General features: G+C 39.8%; 1 protein-coding gene across 1 annotated transcript in view; it reads right to left on the reverse strand.

The window, feature by feature from the left end:
* The window catches only part of SYTL5 (synaptotagmin like 5), a 63,373-nt gene extending 61,060 nt beyond the window's left edge, over positions 1–2,313 (reverse strand). Inside the window, 1 exon segment of the mRNA XM_008633031.2 lies at positions 2,232–2,313. The gene's annotated coding sequence lies outside the window, so the exon portion shown is untranslated.
* Between the last annotated feature and the right edge of the window lie 15,676 nt (positions 2,314–17,989).

A 17,989-nucleotide genomic window follows, 5' to 3' on the forward strand; every position in this document is an offset into this window, starting at 1 on the left:
TCTGTGGTACAGGTAGTTGTTAAACAAGAGAACAATGACAGCACAACCTGCAGGGACAGTTGCTCCATAGGAAGGGAGACTAATAAGTAAAGAGATACTGTTTTTAATAATCTACCACTTAAGACTTCCCTGCTTTAGACAACGCATTATTAGAGACCTGTATTTTAAATTAAGACTTAATAGGAAAATTTGCTCTTGTCCTTTCCTGTGGTACTTTTGCTGTGTCTCTAAATGGTCCATTATAAATTAGCTGACAAGACCTGAATCATTAATCAGTCTAGGGTTTAAAAACAAAACCAGCCAGCCAGCTTTTAGAAAATGACAATGCTTCTTTTAACAGACTTTTGATGTTTTATTAAGCAGCTCTGGGGCTGATTAGGAAATGTAGTTGTTTTCATCCTAAAGTGGGTGAAGATTTCACAAAACAGAGCATTTGAGGAGCACTAAAATGTGAATTAGGAAACTGGGAAAAATGCAAGCCTCCCCTAAAAGGATGGGCTTTGTTCTAATCTACTTTAAGTATATAGACAGAACATTAATTTCTTAAGCCAGAGTAAAGTATGATCTGATATCATACTCCTTCTGGAGGAAGGAGACATTTCATTCATTCCTGTTCCACTGTGACACTATCCCAAGGCTGTATGTAAGTGAGCTTCTCAAGTAGGTGGTTATTTTCCCTTGCCTCATGGGAAGGGTAGAAAAAATGCTCAGTGGGACTATCCCCCCTGCTTTTCCCACTTCTCTTACCCCCCATAGAAATGTATTTCTGGAGTGGAGTTTTCCTCTCTCAAGCTATTATTGAGGGAAGGTACATTAGAAATAACAGGCACTTATCACCACAGGACAGCAAAATTAGACAAAAACTAATAAAAAGGTGCAGTTTATCCTGCATATAACTGCATCTACTGCACACAGGTACCATGTCTACCCAGAGAGCATTTGCTCACCTTCCCAAGACAAAAGAATTAATTAAGGATTGTCTAAAAAACAAACAACATCAACAAAACAAAAAAGCAGCAAAACCCAAAAGCATTACGGTATGGAAGAACATGCCATTTATTTTTGCTAATTCTAGCCCTACAGCTTCTTGTGACAATTACAGCACCCCCAAAACTGAACCTCCCTGAGGGACATTAGTTCAGAGCCACAGGAATTATGGTGAATCCTCTGCAATCAGTGACGTTTGCAGTTGTCACAGGCACAGTGACCCCCATGGGCATCCTCCTGAGCCCAGCAAGACCACAGTCATCTGCACTCCAAGACACTTTTGCTTCATCTCTCCCCCATCTTCCTGGGTAGGAAGAGAAGCATCCTGCTCTGTAGAGACAAAGCTGAAAGGAAGCAAGATGAAGGGAGAGGAATTATCTTCTTTTCTTCAATGGCTGTGTCATCAAATTGCCTGATGCAAGAAATTTCTCTCACAGCTGAACCATTATGTTTACTTAGCTGGAAGCAGGACATGGAACAATTTAGTGACTCAGCAACAGAGGCAACATTTTCCACGTGCACTGACAGCACTGGTACAGGAACCACAGCATTGCCTCACACTGCTTGAGTGATAGAGCCTCCACCTACTTCTCTGCCAGCAGAGAATGTTGTTTGCACTACACATATTTACTAGTGTGGGTGTATTTAGGATAGGAATAAACTGTATTTTCATACTGGTAAGGAAATTCCTAATAGGAGTAGCCAAATGCAGCATGGTGTGGTGGCTGTAATTAATTTTGCCACTTGAGAAGCTGAGATACATCATGTCCTGAAAAGGCACCAACCACTGCTTGAACCAAAGCTGCATGAGGCACAACAGCCTAGTTGGAAAATCTGCAGGAACAGGATTAGTGGCATTACTGACTCTTCCCCATGCTTCAGGAAGCTGCAGTTTTCACCTCCCAGCTCAGTGTAGATCACAGCATGGTGAATCTAAATCCAGTGCACACAGCTTTGACATTCAAATGAAAAGAGGCACATTTCACATATGTGCTGTTTAAAGCACACAAGTCCTATGTATGCGGAGTTCATTCACATAGGGTTTGGTAAAATTGAAAACTAAGGTGGCATCAGCAGATAGCCACCAAAATATGGTTCATATCCACAGCCATTTTTCTCTTTACTGAGGCCCACAGCTCAGCTCAGTATGCAAGCCAGTGATGAAGGAAGGAGGGGAAGGGCTGCCCACATCAATTTTAATAAAATGGCAGAAAGACATAAAACTGCACAAATGTAAAGCTTACCATGCTGAGACTGTAGGAGCCAGCTTGGTTTCTCCTCCTGCTCTCACTTAAGCATGTTGCTTGCAGAATGCCATGAACAGGAGCAAGAAAAACCAGCTTCACTTCCCAGCAATGTGTTTGCAGAGGGCACACGCCCAAGTGAGCAAACCAAGTGTCAGCAGGCACTGAAGCACCAGGAAATGCTTTTTGCCAAAATCAACAAATTTGTAAGGTGAGAAGGAACAAGTCAAGACCCTGAAGTCAGGTGGCAGAAAAGGAAAACCAAACCACACTTGTTGAATGTGATCTCAGTTAACTGCACATGAATTAGACTGAGTGAGAGCTCTGATCAGTATTACAATGCAAATAATAAGCAGATTCTTTGGTTAAGAACAACCTTCAAAGACCTTTAGATGTAAGAGCTAGAAGATTTATGGACTGGGAAGTTATGTATTGCATCAAAGAAAGGATCACATATGAGTGACAGCAACACTGAAGAGTTGTTTAAAGCACATACAAATTGGTATCAGTGCACTGGAGTGAATAGAGGCTGAGAAAAGCTGAAAATATGATTCCTTAAGTCTACTTCTTTCTAATTAGTGTAGCATGAGTGTGTTTGACTTCAGAGTAATTAGAAAAACTCCGATTTGTTAATCAAACAAACCCAATGGATTCAGAAGCAGTTCATTTTTCAGGCTGGGCACAATTCCATCTGTCTGGAAAAGTCTTGGCAGAGCTGTCGTGTACCTACCTACAGGGCTGCAGATCTCTCTCCAACCACAGTCAATGCCTGTGAGCTATATCTAATTTCTACAATTACTATAATAATATTTCAAACCCAAAATCATGAGTGTTTAAAGACTAAAGCAATTATGTTAGAGCTCATTAAGTCTATGAAACAGACCTTGCTGTGTAAGAAAGCAGTAAATTAACTTGCCTAATTGTACAAATAAGAAAGCTAGGACAAAGCTCAGCAGTGACAACCTGAGCATTCAATAAACATTGCTCCTTCTACAGGTCTCCCTCCTCTTGCTCTTCAGCCCTGATAAAAAGGATTAAGTAACACCAAAAAAGGCACTTTAAAAAAAATAAATTACATTTTCTGCTTCCTTGCTGTAGAAATTTAGGCTCAGGCAGCTGTGCAGTCAGGTTACAGTCCTCAAGAACAGGGAACAGCACTGTCCAGAGAAAGCTCCCTACAGAGACACTGCTGGCTGCCACCCCAACAAGCTTGGCTTATTTTTCAAGTGCACTACACTGGGAAAAAGGCAGCGGCCATTCAGGCAGGGCAGTAGGTGCAGAACAGACCAGAGGTGGAGAGAACACCAGGCAGTTCACTTGTGAACACCGTCCCATGCTTCCTAGAGATCCTACAAAACAATGAAAGAATTTAACTCTGTCAGAGATACTTGAGAATAAACAATTATCTACAATCTTTTCTATACTAAGAGAAGATTCAGGGGAATCTGTCATGCTTAAGCTAATTTATTTACAAACAGGAGGCAAGGAGTGGGAAGAATGACACAATAGGGTGGCAACCTTTTTTCTTTTGTTTTGCTCATCACTGGGTAAACATGGTTTACCTTCCTGGCTGAGCATTTAGCCAGAAAAGAAGACACTTCCCAGGGCAAGAATGGAAAGAAAATTTAATGCATCAGTTTGCCAAATCAAAGAAACCAAACAGATCTGAACCGAAGAATGACTGAAGGAAAAATATTTCTGCTATTTTTAAGCAAATAGCATCTGTGCAATGTTAAATCAGCCATGAAAATATGAGTTAGGGCTTGAGTCATCTCAGTCTTATTGCTTAGTCACAGTGTGTATGAAGGCAGCAATTCATTCAGCACTGAACTTTACCTTAATATATTTTAAGTTCATCCCTGTGTCTCTATACTTTCTGTGATGAAATGGAAAGAGAAACAGTGAACTGAGGTCTTGAATAGAATGGATTTATACACAGTTGTAAAACAAGTTTTAGTATCCACCTAACATGTTTTGCTTAATGCCTGCATAAATTATGAATAAACTATGAGTCACTGTTATGAAATTTAACTAAGACAAATTGAAGAAAGTTTATCAATTCTTTACTTCTAAAAATTTGTAGCACCGTGTCCCCACATTAAAATAGACATGGCATTTTGGGAGCAAGAATTCAGCTCTTGGCACTGAATTCTTTTAGAAATTGAAATCAAGTACAATACCAGCAAGATTCCTAATTCTTCTTTCTAACCATTAGTATTTCTTTACAATATCAAATTTACAGTTTAGGAGAATTTAAATTGACACATATTGTGCTATGACATGATTGTATTTGACACCAGGATACACAGGAATGAAATAGCTCACACAGGACACCCAAAAGCCCCTCTGATGTCCATGGCTCATCAGATATGGTCGCGGCCTTTATTCATGCTCCTTAAGTTCCCTGTCTCCTCTTCCCTGGGACTTGAGGCTGCAGCCACCATCATGTGTTACGAGATCCATGGGGCAGTGGCCTGTACTGCAGCACTGTTACAGGAAGCTTCATCTGACATGAAGTAGAAAATGCATGGTAGAACAACTGGACTATTTTCATTACTTAACAGAACTCCCTCATGGAAAAAAGTATCTGTTTCTTTTAACTCCAGCAAGTGATTGACTGAAATATCAGCAGGTTTATTTGATTTTTTTTCCCAGCAGAATTTTCTCACCAAAAAACCAGCAGCAGATACGTTGCACAGAAATGGATGAGGGTTCTTCAAACACACAATGGAAATCTATTTGTATCTTCAAATTCAAATGTTTTCACTAATTTGCTGAACTAAGAGTACTCCAAAGGAAGTGCCTTCACTTCATCAAACATTTCATTTTGCAGGAAAACTCGTGACTCATCTGAGGTTTAGTCCACTTGAAAAAATTCTGCCATTGACTTTGCTTTCTTCATGAACAAACCAAAATGAAATTCTCTCTGAGCTCTGCAAGAGGGCTGCAGGAAGACTGCTGAGGAACTGCTGCAGTCAGAGAAGAGGGAAGTAGCACCTAGAAAAGGAGCCATTTGGGAAGGCATCCACCAAGCCAGTGAAACCCACTCTGGGCTTGGGGAGAAGGGAACACAGACCTGGTGTGTGAGTGCTCTGAATGAGGAAAGGTGCATGTGGTGTCTGTAGGAGATGAGAAATCCAGTCCTCCATTATTTCAGCTTGTTTGATGCCAAGTTTGCTTTTCTGCCACAACAGTGTGGTGCAGCAACACTCATTTTCCACTGTTCTTGATAATGACTTTCTATTTGATTTAACAAAGCAACTGGATTTTCATTATAATGAAAAGAGCTAAGTTTGGTCTCCATGCATACCAAAGGTATCTAATCATACATTATATGACTTCTTTATGGAGATGTGAGAAGTCTTTAAGAGATTGACCTGTACAAGGTAGGGGTGGAGGTCAGGAGGGTTTGTGGATTTTGGACTAGGTAATCTTTAAAGATCTCTTCTAATTCAAACCATGGCTCTGTTCTATGACCTCTCTTTTCTCTTCTGCCCTAACTATTCCATTCCCTCTCTATAAGTAACAGAGAGAAACAGGCATTTCCAGGGCATGACTCACCTCATCTTCACAGGAACATTTTTAAAAGGTCAGAGGAGCCCTTGTCTGGTAGCATCCATTTCTCTCCACTGACTGTGAAGGGGATGAAGCATGACTACCTCAAAGGCAGGCACGCAAAATATGTGAGCAAATGTGTCCTGCTTCTCATTTCCAGCATAAAATGGGCTGTTCACAAGGACACTTGTGAACAAGGACAAGAAAGCTACCAGAGGATATAAACAGCTTAATCAGAGAGTGGGATGAGCTTGGAGTGTTGCCTTGTTTTGTTTTCCATTAAATACAATGGTAAAATGTTTTTTGCTACAAGCAGCAAATAAAGCTAACAGGTCTGTTAAATCTTCCATGAAATGCATCAGTGTGTTGCTCCAGAGTATCTGCCTCAAAATGAACATGGTTTGAAAGTCTGCATATATAAGAATATCGGTTTCCAAAATTCTTGTGGCAGGCAGGAAAAAACCCACAAAAATCCAGTTAGAAAATGTAATCTCACAGGTCACAGAGCTGTCTTTCTGAAGTCTGGGTTGTGCATCAGCTATCAGAGCCCTAAGGATCCCCTTCAGTGGGGCAGAGGAAGTAGTGGAATATGTGGAGTCTTCTCTCTGCTTCCCAAGGTGAGATTTATAACATAATGTCTATGCAGAACAGCTCAAAGTAATGGGAGATGGTCTGTGGGGAGCAGTCATGCATTTTTATGACTGAGGAGTAGAGTTCGATCAGTGAGAAAAGAGCTGGGCTCTGCTGTTGGATCTCCTTAGGACCCCAACGAATGCAATGAGCCCTTTCAGTAAAAGCCTGTATGGACTGTCTGCCAGCAGCATGCACAAGATCAGCATCCTTTTTTACACACTGTGTGACAAAGAGAAGTGGCAGATTCCTCTGAAAATACTGTTAATCAAACCAGAGGAACATCCGGGATGGTTTTCATCGCCATTTTAAAACTCTGCCCTTGCAGCATTGCCCATCCAGTGCCTCAGAGGGATGTTTCCTGAGGGAAGGGCATGCAGCTGAAGCTGCCAGTGCTGCACAGACTGTCTGGCTTCTGTCTACTATCGCAGCTCTTTGGCAGCCCAATCTCCAACAGCGGTCAGAGAGCAGCAGCCGGGGACAGGGCTGGAGCAGTGAAGTTCAAAGCTGCACAAGGGGTCACTGTGTGGGCAGTGCTCCACACTAGAAGGAACTGGATGCAACTGCTAAAGATTACTTTATAGAACATGACAGAAGATACCAGATGTCCATTGCAGAAATATCTTATGAGACCTTAGGCCTCGACCTATCCTTGTCAGCAATCTGAATTTTGCAAACATAAATGACATCTAATATGCTATGATAGTTTTTGAAAACTATGAGAAAAGGATCACAAGCTTTCTCATCTACCCTTCAGGCCATGATCTGCCAAGGTAATTCCATAATATAATAGTAGTGGGTGCTGCACAAACAGCAGGAAGGTACAGAAGCTCTCAAGAAGCAGCTCCTACTCCAGCACAGATGCACCCTTAATCATGTCTCTTCACTGCAGGTTCCCTTTGTTACCATACCATACATCCCATACACTTCTCCCTCTTTGCAGTTAGATGTGTAATTCTGGTGGCACCAGAAGCAAAAGAGTTCAAGAACCTGGAAGTGAAATTCCATACTGTTTGCCATCCTAGGGCTACTCTTCCAAATCTTTGGGCTTCCAATTTGCTGGACAAAGGCAGCATTCTACTGGGACACCAGCTTTTAGTAGAAATAGCAAAAGAGAAATTACTCACGAGAAAGACTGCACAGAGCTGCATTCAAAGGATATTAATCACAACTTGACCTTTCTGCAGCATCTTTCTGCCTCCTTTTGGCCAAGATTTACTGCAGCTATCTGCATAGTAAGTGTGCCAGCCTTTTCATTGCATTTGCAATACAAACAGCTTATGCCACTTGAAATTATACCAAAATTTATCATTATGGGGGGGTCAAACTACTCAGCGGTCAGAGTATGAGATAGAAAGCACAGTGGATGCACACTTCCAGTAGGGAATCTATGAAAAATCTTGCAGAACAGAACAAGTCATCTCTGAGATGGTCAGTGTACACAGAGAAGGCAGCCAAAGTCTGCCAGCACAGACGAAAGGCTGGCCCCATGTTCTCACCTGGAAAGAACACCTCCAAGATGGCAGGGACACAGTCAGGAGCTGCTAACAGTGGTGTCTCTTGCCGCTGGTGCCTCTTGCTACCCCACAGCAGTCATCCCATCACAACCTGACTATAAAGCCAACTTCCTCATTTACCAGTACAGGTTTTAAGAGCTAAGGATATATTTATGGAAATCTGGTTAATAATTTTCGGTGTGAATAGAGCTACATTTTTTCCAGTGATCAAATGCTAGATGCCCATGTTCCACAGCTGAGCATTTCTCCTTACACATCATGTGCAGCAGCTATAGTTTAATAAATGCCTTCAGGGAGTACACAGGAGCAATAAGGACACAAGTTCTAGCTTGGGACTATTGAAAGGTTAATAAGATTTATCTATTCAATCACTGACTCACTCAGAGCACAGAGATTTAGGTAGGTTTTGATGTTTTCCCCACACCAGTCAGTAAATCAGCTTGCTGTGGCACACAGCTCATGCTCTCAGCCTAGCAGGCGCTCTCAAAAGGATTCATAAATGCACCTTGTTGGGAGCAGATTACCTTATATCACAAGATACTCTGGAAAAACTGCATCCTTACATGATGAATTGAGATGGCTAAGGAAGAGAAAAAGACTGATTTTTTGGTGATTTATTCCAATAACAGATCAAGTGATGTTTCCAGTCTGTTGGTTTTGGAACACCACTCCCCAGTGGATACTGCCCTGTGTTCCTACATGCAGCCTTTTGGGGACAGACAATCATTTGGGTGCCCTCAGAGACTGCAGGGGAAAAACCTGTCAGGACTAGAAATCTGTTACTTTATGACAGAAGAATAAGCCTCCCCAGTCTTAAAAAAGCCCATGGTTTTGACTCTATCTACGTCTTTACTCTTTCCTTTGTGATTACTGCAAACCAGCAAGCTCAAACACACTTTTTGTCTTTAATTTAAAGCCCCCAAAGGAATGTGTCAAGAAACCAGAGTAAATAACCACAACTAAAAAAGAAGTCTTAACAAAAACACTTTCTGATCATCCCAAGTTAATATTTTATAATAACTCCTGCCTTTACCACCTGTGAATATCAGTAATATTCCAACCCTCAGCAATTAATCTTGTGTGTGTGTGCACAATCCTGCTAAGCAACTATTGCTTTATTGTGAATGATGTTTCTGAAATCCTTCAGGAAACAAAACAAAACCTGTAAATCACGAAGTCTTAGGCACAGCTTTTTGTACTACATCAGACTTTCAACTGTTCAACACCTTAAAAATGTGTCAATTTTTATTCTGATCACTTGGCAATATGAAAAGGTTTTAAAAATACACAGCCACAGATCTTGTTTTCCACAGGATTTCTGTTCCATTCAACAATCAGGAAAGCTAATGGCAAGGCAGCTGCCCAAAATTTCTTCCAAGTTCCACCATTCAGCATATAGCCCATGTCTTATTAGTGGCACATTTTCTCACTCCTGAATTCAGAATTAATAGAAAACTTGAGCTTTTATATCATACTTGTACGCATGTATCTAAGTACCTTACACTGATCTCTATATATGGCATTTTTGATATATTAATTCTTAGTTAGAAAACCAAAATCCCATAAGTTAATGACAGGACAGGAAGGGAAACACTTTGATAATCAAAATATCTTGATGGCTGGACACTTCAGTTACAGACAGCCTGATTTTTCAACTTTAGTGAGTATCCATAATCCCATATTATTTTTAAGAAACTCATGGACTCCCAGCAACTTTGAGTGTCAGGCCCTGAAGTACAAAATTCTTCAACCTTGTTATAGGGAACAGAAATCCTTCACTCATCCTCTTTTTTCCTTTTAAAGGCTTCTCCTGCCAAAAAGTCACAAAACTTGATTTTTTAATGGGGGAAACCACCATATTTATCCATTACATATTTTTTATATATGCACACATACACACACCAGTGCAGAACTGTAGAGCAATGACTGTGTTTAACAAAAAGTGATAGTGACAAAGGAAAGCTTTTAAACTGGAAAACCAGCTACAGGTAACAAGATTATGTTTCTAAATTCCTATTCAACAGAGCATCTGAAATCAAGAGAAAATCCAAAACTCTTCTGTGCAACATTAGTTTAAAAGCATCAGCACTATTCCAAAGCTAATAATTTTGATACAGAAGGATAGCAAGGGACACTGAGAAGTCTGTCACAGAAGCTAAATGTCCTTTCCAGCTGTGAGACAGCATCTTCTTAGAAGGCATTATGGGATACATAAGAAAAGCTTATAGAAATACGTAAAATTTTAAAAAGAAGCAAAAAACAATCAAAAAAGTTGAAGTTAAATTAGAGAGAATGTTATCAAGACTGTATAATGCACAAGAAGAAGCAGTAAAACCCAGGTAAAGCCTACAGTACAATTTGAAACTGCTGTTTGAAAGTTGAAAGTATAACCAGCTAAACATAACCAACATAGCTTTGTCTTTGCCACACGTGATTTATTGAATGAGAAGCACAGCCTTGTAAAGAACACACCTCAGGCTATTAAAAGCACATCAAAAGAATGAAATGTCCTCCTCCAGTGTGAGACGACTGTACTGGGAAACAAATCATTGAAGCTTCTCTACTGCTTCAAACTTAACTCAAAACCTACAGACCAACCCCAAAACAACAGAGGCTAACCTGATCTCTTTATCAACCTAAAATCTCTATGTAGGGGTAACTCAGGGTTAAATACTTGTTCAAAATAATATCTGAAGACAACATTGTTTTCAGTACTTTAATCCATTACTGAGAAAACAGCAAGATATTTCTGAAATAATAGGTTAGATCACCCTTAGAAATCTCTTAAATAATGAGTCCTAGAAACACCAAGCCACGTTTTAGCAAATGGATTCAGATTCTCAGCCTCTCCCTCCACTCCTTCATCTCTTACATTTATAAATAAACTACCTGTAGCATTACTGCATAGTCTCTTAAAAAGAGAAGCACAGCACATTACAAAACAATTCAGAACGGCAGATGGAAGAACTTTCTGGTTGAACCCAGCATTGTTTAGCAGCCTGTTTGATGACACAATTCTGCAGTGCAGCTGTGCCAGCCCATAGGTCAAACACAGTATGAACTCAGACATCCACAGAGAGACCACAGGATGCTGAGTTGTTTGCACACAGCATCCTCATTAAGGTGCCTGCCATAAGGAAACGTGGTGTTCAAGCAGGGAGCACCACTCCATTAACAACAGCAACAAAATTTTAAGCTTTCCTTGAATTAAATTAGAGCTTGAGCAGGTTTTTTTTGGTGCATAACAGGGGGAAAGGGTTTCAGGTTGAAGTGTGCTTTTCTATGGAAAAGATCAATCTTCAGAACATGGAGTTTTCCAACTAAGACAAGATTAACTTTGATATATTTTGGCTAAGTTACTCAATAGAATTTGGCAAACTAATAAACAGACACTTTATAGAAATTGCTTCATTTCTCAACATTCCATTTTCCCTTTTTCAAGGAGAATTTTACCATCAGAGATGCAGAGCTGTCAAATCTCATCTATAAGGTTCACTCAACTCCCACCTTAAGCTCCTTTATTGCTCAGTCTCCCTCACAGCAACCCAAGTGCCTTTGCCCACTTGTGAACAAACACATCTGGTCAGCTCACCACATATCTGCAGATGAGATAAGAGAGGAGGATAAAATCTGCTTTGTGGCACCACACCTTAACATCTCCCCTGATCATAGCCCACCAGGGAGCCCAATGCCCAGGTGCAGTTTCCCAGTGCAGATCCAACCCTTCCAAACAACCTGAAGTGCACAGGAAGCACCCATCCCACAGCTCAGGGCAGAAGGGTTCCCACAACACAGCAAGGGGTACAAGCCTGTACATCAGAGGAAGAGAAACAAGAGGTTTGGAGATGGTGTGGGTCAAGGATACCTTGCCCACACGTGAACAAAATCTGATTTGTTTCACCAGGCCAGACTAGAATCTCCCTGGTATTCTTGGCAGATAAAGAGAGGCTGTCTCTGTCTAATCACTGAGGAGCTGTATGCAAAATGATCTCACATGTGGGATGTTCTTGTCAATTGTTTGTGAAGTGAGCCAGGATAGTCAAAATTATTCTGTTTAAATAAAAAAAGTAATAAAAAGCTTAATTATTTATACACAGCCCAAATGTTTGGGAACAGGGAAGTCCTATCCATGAAGGCAAAAGGAGAGGCACAATTAGATTTCCAGGTCTCTAGGTGTGGACTAAAATTGGTTTAATGAACAAATTCATTGCTCCTAGATGTACTAAGTGCAAGCCTTTTTGCTGTCACAAACCAGTTGACAAGAAGATTACTCATGACCTGCTGTGGAGACAAAGGGAACATATGATTGAACATGAAGTATATGAATGCTTTTAGATACTGGAACGTTCCCTCCAGCCTGGAGAAGGAAGATTAGCTGACCACTTTGACACAGATTACTCAGACTACTCATTTTCCTGCTGCCACAGAATTGGGTAAGAAGGATTTAGACTGTCAGATTCAGCAGAATTCTGGGGAATACATGATATTTCATCTTATATGTTCTTTTGTATAGAATAGCACATTAAACTATTCTCAAAATCCATGCACCAATTTACCTGCTCTGACATCTTACTTGTATTGAGCTCTGAAATTTTCATCTGCTTTTCAAGTATTCACTTCTGCTGTAGTAGCAGGCAAAGCTCACTACAATTCATTTAAAGGCATTTAAAGACAGATTTAGTATTACTTGGCTCTCTCCAACTCTTCAGTTGGATTGTGTCTCCTCAGTAATTTATTGCAGAGATTTCTAAAGTAAAAGTTCCATCTATATAAGTAATTTTCATGTAAGTTATTATAAAATCTCCAGATTCTTGGAAAGTCTCTTGAATGCTTTTGTTCTGTGATATATTTTCATGCAAATTATCAGTTCACCACTGCTCATGAGAACTCCTAAAACCATGCAAAAATATGTAAAGGGATAACCCTCCAACAGGAGCAGCAGGCTGGTACAAAGAAGAAACCATTGCCACCCAACACATGGAAACCACAGCAAACCTCTCAGCTTCTCTGTGCTTCTGCTTGCAGCCAGCAAAGAGAGAACCTCATCTCTTGCTGCAAGAGGATATGCCAAGGAAAAACACATCAGGGGCCACGAGGCTCACTGACATTATGGGTATTCCAGACATTTCACTAAAATGCACACGTTATATCAAATTGCTAAAATTCTCCTTTTATTTTCTGTGGCAAATAGGATCCCTCCTTTCTGGCTTTGCATATAACAGCAGGTGGGCCAGGAAGCCTCTCCATTAAAAACTAACAGGTTTTTTTTCCATTATAAAAGGCCAATTTCCTAATAACTTTGCCATGTTACCTATCAAAACTGAGGTTTTTTGCAATATTCACACTGATGTTTAGGACATATTCTAGATGAACATTCTGAAAAGAGCATGGAAGTGAACCCCACCACATGGCTTTACTTTGTCTTAGGTGCACACCAATTCCATTTTCACAAATTCATATACAAGTTGTAGGAGAGAGACTTCAGACTTAAAAGGATAGGAAACATTTTCTGTCAGGGAATATTTTCTTGCAGATGCTGTTAAAATTTGTCTGGTTAAAACCATATTTTAAGCTTGTGGAGGAAAGTATAGCTCATACAAGTTCAATAAATACTTGCAAAAGCTACCAAGTACATGAAGACAGAAATTTCCTAATGGTCAAATTTGGGAAATTTTGGAAGAATGTGAAGGAAAAAACCCCAGCAAATAAACAAAAATGAACCACAACCACAAAATAAAATAAATACAAAATGAAAAATATACGATGTGCAAGATGTGTTGGGCAATATAATTGTCTTGGGGTGACTTTATGATGTGTATCCCATGTCGATGCCCTATGCCCAGAGTTGCTATAAGAATTGCTGGTTATGCCACTTGTAGTGCATCCAAAGCAGCTAATTCCATCTGTTCTTCTGTTCTCAACAGAAGGGAGGTTCTTTCAAGACTTCTGTAACCATCTTTGTCATCCCTTAAACAAAGAAATTGAAACTTCTGGAACAGCTGAAATTATTTGCTTAATTTAAAGAAGGAACACTACACACCAAAACAAATAATTCATTTGATGGCTTTCTCATCTAAACTAATACTATAAATGGTGCAAAAGTTAATTAAACTATAGATTGAGAGAACAAGGCACTGAAAGCTAAGACCAACACCCTGGGGCATCAGTATAGAAGCAACTCCATGGGGGAGGTTTCACAGAATTTGGAAAGCTGGCTTTGAGTTTTAGACTCTCAAGTCTATTAATTGCAACAGACACAAATTTAACAAAGGAATCACAAGGGCACCAGTTCCATTAAATTTTTGATTTATGGAGAATTGTGGGGAAGAAAATGAGAGTATTCCTTGGTATTTTCTCCATTCCTTTTGTACTTTCTGGCATAATGTGAATGCTCTCATGCTTTGGCCTCAGAGAGCAAGAAAAACTGCACTAGCACAGGTCATGAAACATCACTGCAATGTATCACAGTTAATAGTTGTGAGCCTTAAATACTATTTTGCTGTTTTCCACTTGGCTGACTGCTCTTCCTTTTTTTCTTTTTTTTTTTTCCATTTTGTCACAGTTTCTCTCATTCCCACCCTACTTGAGGTCTCTAGACACATAAATAATTAAAGTTATTTAACGTGGGGAAGGTTTACCAGTATTCTGGCAAAGTAGTCACTCTGTCCTTAGTGCTCTACAGGAATAAAAGACTGAAGAGCAATTGTACCAGGGGCTGGAAAAGGGACTCCAAGGGTGAAATAATTAGACCTGTGGAAAACTATCTGGTTTCGCTAGAGCTCAAAGCTATTATTTCCTTCATGTTTCAGCCATTTTGACTGCAGGAATCCTTCTGTTCAAACTCACTCTAGACTAAAACCTACTCAAACCAATCCAGTTTAGATGTTTTTCCAATGCAGAACTTCCACAAACCTTGGAAAGCCTAATTTGATTTTCAAGATTGACATTAAAATCTACCCCCATGAATATGCATATCTCAGTTTTGAGTTTACATTAAAGATTGAGAACCACCAGCCTCCAGTTCTGCTCCCAGCCTCCAGCAGATTTCCAGATGTGCAGGGCTGCCCACGTACAACTGAGTGTCCACGAGTGAGGGAATGAACCATTTCAGTTTGTGTCTGGAAGGACACTAAAAGGGCTCTCCCCATCCATTATGCCAGACAGAATTCTCCATGAGATCAAAGAGGCCAGTTTGAACTGCTTTAAATACAGGGATCCAGCTCCTCTGGTAATACAAACTGATACAGCTCTGCTGAAGAAAGTGGATTGTCATTATATTGTTCAGTTGGGTTCAGCTCCATTTTTCATTTCCCTCAAACTCAATACTTTTAATACAATGTTGTGTTAGAGCTGTTAGAGAAAAATCAAAAGGTCTCAGGTAGCCAGGGAACTGCAATAAACCAGCACAGCCCCTGAGCACATTAAAGCATACTCTTCCCTCTCGTAGAATCACTGGACACCTTTTCATCCAAAAAGCATAATTTGTAGAATTTCTGCTTATTTCTAGAGAATCCAAACAACTCAAGTACCACACAACGTTTCATTATGACACCATCATGATTAGGCTGACCTCCTATTTACATTTCATTTTACATCAGAGTTTCAAAAGATAATGGGGGAAGTCTGTACCATACTGTGTATTTATCAAATCAACATTCTCAGATCCCATCAGGTATTAACTGCAGATGCTGCAGTAATAAGTTGGGTGCATCACTGTTGTAGAATTCCTTAAATAACAACAGAAAAGTTGTATTAATAGTCAAAGAATATAGTCATAGTCCCTTTATTCAAGCACACAAACATTTTATAGTACAAAAAGAAATTACATTTGGCTAATTCAAAAACATTTGCTTGACTTGAGACTGACCAATTGAAAGATTCTCATTTTTAGGGCGCTGTGCAGTTGAACTGTTTCCCTTCTGCACTATCCATAGTCTCTGGTAAACAAAAAAGCATCAAACCACAAGGAACACACTTCAGTATTAGAGGTATTTTCCACTGCTATACTAAGATCTCTTCCAAAAGAGAAGGTTTCTGGCTACGCTTTTAAAGAAAACCTCACAAACTACTCAGGTATACGAGGTCCTTCACAATTAAACAGAAACCCACTGGGAGCAAAGAAACTTTCTAAACCACAAACACAGCTTGCTAATTGTCCCTGGCCCCCTGCTTATTCCTTGTCTTGTTACTGGTTATTTTGTCATTACAATTACCTATTAAACAACAACAACAACAAATCCCAAAACAAAAGTCTTACATTCCTATCTGTGTGAGGCTGCCACATGGTGATACATTATCCTGTCTCTCTTGCCATTACTCTGTTCCTTGAATGTCACAGTGAAAACCTTCAACCTGGTCTCATTCCCTCCCCATTAATAAAAGCCAGAAGTAAAAAAAGGGCATTTTTGATAATGCCAAAAATAAACTTAGTTTGAAAAAAGTGTAGGTTTGTACATGAGCTGTGGTCTAATGCCAGGCAGAATCAGTAGAATTGTATCAAGTCAGAAGACTGTCAAACAACACTGGGATTGCTTTTAAATTTTTGAGCCCTGGACAAACAAAAAACCATGTTCTACACACAGCATGTACAATAAACTGTTCCACCATAACCCACTTGTGCAACAAAAGTGCCCTCACTTTTCATTAAGTCATGGGGTTTTCATAGTTAAGATCAGCTGTTTGTGTGCTAGTGATACACATTAGCACACACCCCAAACAAACTTGCGATCATCCATGCTATATGGTCTGATGGCTGGTTTTGGTATCAAATCAATTATGGTATTGCCCAGATTTAAAGTTCAGAAACAGTTACTACTGTTCAAACATTATTTTTTCAATTAAAGGAAGAAAGGTCAGAAGAAAAAAGCTTTATTTGTTATATTGCTATGCATTTCAAGGTGGCCCATTAGAGATGTAGTGAGCCTCTGACTCTATCTGCAGTAGGTTTAAAATGAAGTTAATGAAATTAATCTGACTTTAGTAAAAGAACTGGCTCAGATCAACCCCATCAGAAACCAAGATGTGAATGAGTGCAGATGGGAGTGCAGAGGTTCAATTGACTGAAACCAGAACCTTCGTGATCTCAGAGGGCACAGGAATGGGACAGAAGACAGACTGCAATTGTTCAGAGAGAGGACTTTTACAGGTATCAATGGTCCAAGACTGAATCAAGCCTGAAGCTGAATTCTTAATTGCTTTTACTTCCAAACACAGCCTTTTCATGTTTGGAAACATGGAGTGGCAAACTAACATTAACATGTTTTCACAAAATTAATCAGAAGTGAGCTCATAATTTCAATTCAGATATAAAGACTATGATGTTAATTATTTAGACACTTCACTGAGAAACTGCACTTTCAAAACTATTGCACCACAAATCATTTTGACATGTTTCTGCTCTCTTCCACAGCAGAAGTGAAAGGTCATTGGCAAGGTTATGGTTTAAAATGATTTCATGGCAAACAGCAAATTCCTATCAAATCAGAGGTTGTCTCAAAAAAAATTTGTAAGAAAAAAACTTGATCAAGAGGAACTTCTACCTTATCATGGATGATACCATCTAAATAATTCCATTAAAAGGTCTCACAATCATAACCAAAACAAACCACTGCCTGAAGACATTCAGGAAAAACAGGAAATCCAAAGGAGTATTATTTCTAGTGCCCAATGCTGACAACCCAGATACTGGGAGAATGTACAGTTAAATTTGCATGAATAAACTCCATTTGGGTTCTGCATCTGCATCTAGGAAGGCCAAAGCCAGACAAACATTCCCTAATGGAAGCACAGGGTTTACAAACACACCATGACACACAAAATTCCCACCCCTTTCCAGGGCACTCCTCACTTGCCCCAGCACCAGCCAGGTGACGCTTGTGTTTGCACAGGTTACTCACATTTCTCCACCTTTCTTTGCTGCCATAATTCCCCAGTAAAGACAAAATACTAAGGAGGTACAGCCTTCTCCTTTCTTCATTTTCAGTCTTACCTAATAAATCGTTGTTCTTCAGTGCATTAATCGCTATTCTCCTCCTAACTGCTTCCTACTCATCCATA

Source organism: Corvus brachyrhynchos, unplaced genomic scaffold (assembly GCF_000691975.1).
Source record: "Corvus brachyrhynchos isolate BGI_N302 unplaced genomic scaffold, ASM69197v1 scaffold34, whole genome shotgun sequence".
NCBI classification, from domain to species: domain Eukaryota; kingdom Metazoa; phylum Chordata; class Aves; order Passeriformes; family Corvidae; genus Corvus; species Corvus brachyrhynchos.